Source organism: Amblyomma maculatum, chromosome 1 (genome assembly GCF_055883805.1).
Source record: "Amblyomma maculatum isolate TAMU_Amacu chromosome 1, ASM5588380v1, whole genome shotgun sequence".
NCBI classification, from domain to species: domain Eukaryota; kingdom Metazoa; phylum Arthropoda; class Arachnida; order Ixodida; family Ixodidae; genus Amblyomma; species Amblyomma maculatum.
The window spans coordinates 383,362,704-383,371,036 of record NC_139344.1 but is presented as its reverse complement, the minus strand read 5'-3'; positions in this window follow the sequence as shown (position 1 = coordinate 383,371,036).

Here is an 8,333-nt window from a genome sequence, read left to right as displayed (position 1 = left end):
CATGCTTTGCCTTTTCTGGTTTGGCCCCACCCCCCGCTGGGTGTCTCTGAAGAAGCAAGACCCGATTGATGTTACTCCCCAGGCTTTCTGCTGCAAGTAGTCGCAAGCGCGACGCGCCATCACCAACCGCAGGGTAAGTGGCCCCTGGATGATGCGACGACTGCAGCGGCCACACTACCTGCCTGCCGGACTGTGAACTGTGATCGGCCATGGACGCTCAACGTAAAAGGTAGCGGCTTCTCCCACGGCACGCTTTCGGCCTATCGCGGAATGTTTAGCTGCTTTGTTAGGGAGTCGAATGCGAGTGATCTTTCCCGTCGCTTCGCTCGTGAAGCCCCGGGAAAAAGCGAGGCTCTTGACACTTTTTGTTTCCTCTGAAGCTGTTTAGAGTGAGGTTCGAGAATGTTTTCTTTCATGTGTGCTGTAACAACGCGAAGAGGGTATTGACTCGAGACTAGGAAGAGTGTGTAGTGTATGCTTTCTGGATAGAAATAAATACTGCTGGATTGTCCGCAGCAACCGCCCAGTTTGGTATGAGAGAGTTCGTGAGTGGCGCTGAGAATAGTGCTGTACGCGATTGGAACAGCTTTCGCGGATTATCGACGGACCACTTTAGTGTCGATTGGCCTTTGCTGTGTGTGCGCGTGTGCGTGCGTCTTTTACTGCACATTTTGGGGCTAATCCGAAGGGGATAGTCTTATACAATCGCGAGCAAAAACATACACAACACGATGCCGGTGGCGGAGCTCGGGTAAACTAAGTCACTGGAGTTTACCCAAGTTAAAAAGCATAAAGCAAGAAAGGTTGAGCGTAGTGGCGACTGTTACCAGTTTCAAAGGAGACGCTGCTAACATCCACCCATTCATCCTGATGTCCGCCACCGGCTGCGTTTTGTGTGCCACTTTGCTCACGGCTGTGCATACATGAAACGTGTAAAACCCTTGGTTGTCGTAGGCTGAAACTGAACTGACCCTCGCGGGTTACCACACACTTAAGGTTTTGGTTGCATTGCCTCACGCGGATTGCCAGTGTGTTGTAATGTAAAACTTGGCTGTCTAGGTAGCGTGGCTGCTTAGGCCGAAGAAATGAAAGACGTACACATCGAAATCCACGTCCTTCAGTTCTTCCTTGCTTCTCTCGAATGACGTCAGTATTGCGTTTGTGACCTGGAAGTGAGACGTCCATGAACCACTCGCGATATCTGATAGAGCTGTGTCTTTTTGCTCTTGCGGCTTGTCGCTTTAATAGTTCTTTGCTAGAGCTCTAATTATACCGTATGGGGAACTCCCTGTTGATACAATGGTTCGTAGTTAGGTGACCATATCGGCTCAGGAAGTTGGTCGGCCAATAATCGCGCGGTTTGCGGGGCCAGGCGTACTTCTTGGGCCTTGTTTTGCCCGAAAGCGTCGACATGCGGTCCTCGGCTGACGTCGGAAATAGGTAGCTTAATTAAGGAGAGTATCATTAAAACCGCTTGCTTGATTTCATTAACTGGCGGGGCTAGTTTATTTCACTGCCGAGATCATATTTGTCGAGTTTCATTAATACGGAATAAGTATGAATAAGTATGAACTTTATGCAAGCCTGTATGGTATGGTTTGGTTTGGCTTATGGGGGGGGGGGGGGGGGGGGGGGGTTAACGTCCCTAAGCATTTCAAGGTATGAGAGACGCCGTAGGGAAAGGCTCCGGAAATTTTGACCGCCTGAGGTTTTTTAACGTGTATAACGTGTGTAACGTCTATATTTGTCAGCACTCGCGCGCATTTATTTTCGCATCAATCGGAAAGCGTGCTGCCGCGGCCAGGATTCGATCCCGCGGCTTTGGCTTCTGCAGTCGAGCGTCCATCATAACCACTGAGCCACCGCGGCCGGGCTATATGTGACAAGGATGACTATGCTTGCTTAGGAAAACAATCGTTAGGTAAAAGAATGTACCCAGTTCCTTATAATGTTGCCTAGGTTACGCCTAGAACACATAACCATAGAACGAGTTTGCTTAAGTACTAAAAAAGAAAACAAAGATTGGTGCTGGTTTTTCAGTTCTACCATTTTTAATTTTTTCTTGAGTATGCCGAAAAAAGAAATGCAGACAAACTAAGCGCATAGTTGTGTTCCTCACAAAACGTCTCCGAAAAAATTCGTAAAGTAATATCAATTATGGAAGGTTAGGTTTTCCTGTAGATTACAGGTGATTGAAAGAAGCAAGAATGGAGAGAAATGTAAAGATTGAAAATTGCTCCTGGCAGAGCTCCAATGTTCAGAAAGGATATGAAAAGCAATGAAAGTTGGCAGAGGTGACCCCAGCAGGTGTATAGACTACCCCCGGAAATTCACAGATAGACCAAGCATGGGGTTCAAAAGTTATGTTTAGGGTGGTTGGTGTCACAGGGCTTGGTAACAGCTTGACATTCTTTAGTGAGGGGACCAACTAAACCTTGTTTCCCTTCTGCTCTTCATTTTAGATCACGCCACTGAGCTGCATATTGCGAACGTAAGCGCTACAGATACCTGTAGCGGCCAGTTCATTGTAGACTGCTATCTTTTTTTTCATTGGGGCCTTATGTTATAGCGCTTTCTGCGGCTACTTCCAGTCAATTTAGAAACTAACAATCTCCACGACATATTAGCGAGCAGTTATGAAGCCGTTGATGGCTTTGTGAGCAGTGGAACTGCCGTGTTTTAGTCGAGTCTAAAGCCCCGGGTGGGAGCTCCATTTGCAGACACTCGATTAGCGTGGCGCTGGCATTTGAGACTCGGAGTCCGAACGAAACATGCGGTTCAGTGAAGAGAAGCGGAGTGATAATGATAAAGAAGGGCAGCTGTACATGTGCTAATAGTGTGTTGCGTTTCTGCCCCTAGTGTACAAGAATTTTGGTTTGTGGTAAGTCCCAAAGATACTCAGGCTATGACAGACGACGTAGTGAACGGCTCCGGAAATTTCGATCACCTGAACGTGCACTGACAGTTCACAGCACACGGGTGCGTTGCTTTTGGAGAATTTTGGAATGCGGTTCAGTGAAGAGAAGCGGAGTGATAATGATAAAGAAGGCCAGCTATACATGTGCCAATAATGTGTTGCGTTTCTGCCCCTAGTCTACAAGAATTTTGGTTTGGTTTGTGGGGTTTAACGTCCCAAAGCGACTCAGGCTATGAGAGACGCCGTAGTGTAGGACTCCGGAAATTTCGACCACCTGAGGTTCTTTAACGTGCACTGACATCGCACAGCGCACGGGTGCGTTACTTTCGGAGAATTTTGGAGTGCATAAGCCGTCTGAAAAGACTACTGTGGTCAACATGAAAAAAAAAAAAAAAAAAAACGCAGCAGAAAATTGTAAGATCGGATCTCAGTGTTGAGAGCTAAAAATCACAAGCATGGCTCTGGCACGTGGTAGTTTGCAAATGGTATGGCCGGCCACTGATGATCGGCCGGTTGTGTGACCTGTGCAGGAGCTGCCTGCTAGGCCACGCATGCGCGAGCGTGCGGCTTGGTTAAAGCGGGTCTTCGGTAGCTTTCCTCGCATTGTGGTAGCGTAACGAATGTATGCTAAGTATATGCAGATATGGGATATGAAAGGACACGTAGGCGAACGGTTATCCACAAGGAGAGTAGTAGATTCAGAAGACGAAGCCAAAAAGGACGTCAACAAAAATAGCGCAGAGACAGGACAAGGAACAAGCAAGAACACACACGAGCGCTAACTTCCAACAGTTTATTGCGGACCCCAGGGCAGTAAATATACACGGCGTGGCAATGCAATAAACTGTTAGCGCTCGTGTGTGTTCTTGCTTTTACCTTGTCCTGTCTCTGCGCTATTTTTGTTGACATGTGTTACCAACCAGCCCAAAGTACCACCTTAATAACAAACAAGGACAAAACCTAGCGCACCCAAGTCTCATTGAGCTAAACAAATGTAAATCGGCAGCCATGTTTGCTTCGTTGCGACTCTTCTCGGGCTTTTAAAACCTGTCACCGTGAACTTGCGCCCTTCTCTGCTGTCGATTGAAGATGTTCTGCACCTCGCAGTGAAACCTTGTAAAGCGCCGAAATTAATCGCCAGTGAGGACCGCGGAGAGAGGCAATGATTTCGGATTTCATCGCACGAGATTTCTTTTTAGGGTTGAGGTGTCAATAAAGACCGCGGGTAGATTCTTGAAATAAGGCAGGTTTTTTAGGGTTGAGTTCTCAATAAACACCGCGGGTAGGTTCCTGAAATAAGGCAGGTTTCTGTCTGAAAAAAAAAAAAAAAAAAAAATAGAGCTAGAAATCTGATGTGTATATTGCCTCAAGCCTGATGGACTCCGCGATGAGCCAAATTCATTGGATATACTGCGTTATTGACTGCGCAAAGAAGCTGTTTTGGCTGTATTTTACGTTTTTTTAGTTAGTATTGTCTAGCTACGTACAGAACTGATTAACGTTATTGGGAGCGTTCAAAACGTTTCATGGTTGAAGCAGCGTCCTGGTTAGGCTTCCGTTTCTTCGCGTAAATTGAGGGTAGGTAACTACGCAGTCATACGTCATACGCAGCGCACTGAATTCTATTAGTTTCCGGCAACTGGTTATTCAGTGTCTGCGTAATACCCGATTCTTAAACGATATATATTCTGACGCGAAAATGTCTAATCCCCGCCAAGGATAATGCGTCTTTTCTTTTTATCTACTAATAGTAGCGACACAGCTGTGACCATAGCGGTACGCCGTTTCTCGATGATCACCTTAAAGTTGCAGGTCACAACTGAAATGAGCTCTAAATATTCAGCATCATTGCTCAGGGGCAAATAGAAAACATGCATGACCTATTTACCGTACTGCGATACCTTAGGCTGAGCAGGTTCCCGTTTTGGCGCAGGTTGGGCTACTACACAGAGCGTCTACTCACAGGTTTAATGCCTGTAACCTACACGAGGACGTGGCCGTTTTCCTCGAAGGTTGTTGAAGTTCTCTTAAGCGTTGGATAAATAAGCCAAAAGACAAAAGACAGAGAAGAGGCAGTCGACGTGCGTGCCTCGTCTCCTCTTTGCCAACTTCAATGGCAAGTCCCTTGTCGAAACGTTGGCTAGGCTTGCGAAATGAGGCTTCCCCTCAACCCTTTCTCAGTGCTCCTTCATATCGTCTATTCTCTGTCTTTACTGGTTTATTTAAGACTGCATGTAACTGACCCGAATTTCAACTCTCTCAAGCGCTAACGATTAACTAAAAACCGCTGTCGCTTATCGCGTTGCACATACTTCAGGTTTCGTGAAAATTCAATCTTCGCCCGAAAGTTGTGGCGAAACGATCCAACGTGGCTTGCAATCATTCAGAAAGCGTAGTGATGGTGTTTCTCCTGGGTGGTTCCAGCGAAGGAGCTGCCGCCGACCCCAGGTTCAAAACGGGCCACGCGTCGAAATGATTCATTGAAAGTTTGCTAGGAGTACTGGAAGGTGAAAAAACGCTGCTTACTCATTACGAGTCTCAGCTGCTCATAAATGTAGTTGAATGCCACTTCGCAGTGTTTCCACGTCCACATTGAAAATGCAGTTTATTGCCGGAAAGAGTTTTACCATGCTGTTCAGTCTTAAAAACCAGGATATTAGCGCTGCTTTATCAGTGTGAGAACGCGGCCGTGTCAACCTAGAAACAACACTACGGAATACATCGCTAGCAGACGAAGGGCGAGAAAAAGGATGACACAGAACTGCGCTCTACTAGCTCGCCCAGCAACATATTCATCAGCTTAGAAACGGCTGAGACGAGCTGCTCTGCCTTCGCAGTCTCGTCACTTTGTGCATGTCTGCCTCACTGTTCTGTACGTCGCCTCGCGAGCAGACATCACTTCTTTCAGTTACTCCTTTCTAGCTACGGACTACCGCGCGAGCCGCCGGAACTGCTGTGTGCGTTTGCCCGAAGTGGCGGTGCTAGTTTTCATTCACTATAGCGCTTGAAATAGTCGAGAGCTGAAATTACAGCAAACGACGTCTTATCGGTTTTCTCAGACCCGTGACCAGAACTATTCTTACACGTGACAGTCATCATTCGGTTGGTGAAATTGAAACATCAGTAATAAATACTAGTATAAAGTTAGTAGTAAACGTTGTAAGGGAATGTTATGGGAGCTATAGTATTTGAATTCCTTACGCCCTATTATAAAGGCGAAAAAAAAAATGGAAATAAAGTTAAGTGCCTGTAGTCATTTCACCGCACTACATGCGCGCGCGGAAATTATCGCGGGAATGGTGATTGCGCGTCATAGCGTCGTTGTGGCATATGCACTGGAACGTTATTTACGCAGTTTATTGTTGCGCGTACAAGAGGGTGCATGTATGTGTTGTTTCTTATTTAATAGGACACGAAGTGGCTCCATCGAACTATTGTTTCGGTACAGGTTTTTTACCTAGATATGTTAATTTTCGTGCGGCTGCACAAGATCTCATTTCCGTCTGAGGAATTTGAATAGAAATATTTACTCCACTCGATTCAGACTCGCGACACCCACATCGAAAAGGACTTGGTGCAGAAGAATCGGTGTCGACGTACACATTACCTGTGATGGCGCCATCTGTGTTTCGTTTCGTGCTATATTATGTAGGTCACATGAACGTAAACTACTCACTCCCACTTTAGGCCTCATGTCATCCTTGTGAATAAAAATTTATGGGAGAATGAATGAGGCTTTGTTTGCGGTGAGGGTGAGCTTTCGTAATTAGAACGCATTGCGCCGCTGATTAAGACCACGAAAGGTGCACGTGATGTGAATAACGCCGCAGTAGGGTCGGGTTCCTTGAAGGCACACTGAGGACTGTTTAAATTGTTTTTAGCGAAAATGATTATGTGGAACTTTATGGTTATGTTGATGCTTCTCCGGCTCTAAAAAAAGCACTCACTGCAGACGTAATTGTGTCATAAATTTTGCAAACCACTCCTTCCTAGCTTTATCGGTCGTATAATCGCAAAGATCTGCGTGATCGGCGTTTTGAAGTGAACGGTGTCACCGAGACAATATAGGATCGGTGATGACGCTTTGTCGAATGCAGTTTACTTCAGAAAGTCGGCTGGCGAAGGCGACACCAATGTTTAATTCTTGGCCTTTTCTAGCTCTCAGATCTCCGTTTCTAGTGGAAACGGTCCCTTTGTCGCTGGAATACCTTGAATATGTAGACACTGACCACCTTCAGTTCGTTTCCAGTGTTCATACATTCAGCGCTCACTAGCATTTTACAGCGCTAGTGCGTTATAGCATTTATGAAACCGTCCCAGGCGGGATTTGATCTCCCGGACTTTCCTGGGGCCCTATTTTCGGCCCGCAGGACCGCATTTTTCCGCCATACAGATATTATTATTATTTTTTTCTTTCTGATTCGGTATTCGAGTCGCGGTAGGTGCGGCTACTGTGAAGCGTGGGACACCGGTTTGATCTTGACAGTTTTTCGGTGGCGAAGTGCAAGACACCCGTGGTGTCTGTGCGACGTCGGTGCACGTAAATTACTTGGAGGCATCCAATTCGGCACCACTCATAGCCTGAAACGCTTTGGGACGCTAAACCACAAACGAACCTTTGCCCCCGCCGGGGTGGTGCAGTGGTAAGACGCCCGACTACTGTGCCGGAGTACCCGGGTTCGAACCCGACCGCGGCGGCTGCGTTTCGATGGAGGCGAAACGAAGAGGCGTCCGTGTGCTGTGCGATGTCAGCGCACGTTAAAGATCCCCAGGTGGTCGAAATTACTCCGTAGCCCTCCACTACGGCACCCGGCAACCCTTTCTCTCTATCCACTTTCACTCCCACCTTCATCCCTTCCCTTACGGCGTGGTTTAGGTGTCCACAGAAGCAAGTGTGACAGATACTGCGTCTTTCCCTTCCTGTGAACCAATTATAAACCAGAAACCAACCTAAGGCTGCCACGAACGTTGACGCCATCAAGGGCCTGGTACTAAAAGTTCCGCCACGCTTCGTGACGCAGTACCGCGAGAACGAGTAAACGCAGTTGGCGCTGCCGACAGCTCTTTACACTCCGCGTATGCGCTTTGTCGCTAATTCTCTCCGGCTTTCCACCTGCTGCGCTTCGCCAAGCGCGGCAGCCATGGGCTTGCGCGTTCTCGTTCGTATTCAGCCATCCTGTAAATTCAAACGTCAATAAATCAAGTGTTATAGCTTAAAATACCAGCGCTTTTTCTTTTAGAGCGATGCAGCGTCACAGGTAACTGATGCAAGACTTGGTGAAGCAAAGGCCCGAATGACGCATTTAATAAATTTCTGGGTTACAGAGGCCTAACACTATTGAAATTCCAAGAGAACATATCTATGTTATTACTGGGGCAAATTGTTCTTGCAAATGAGGGGCGAAGCGCTACGCCG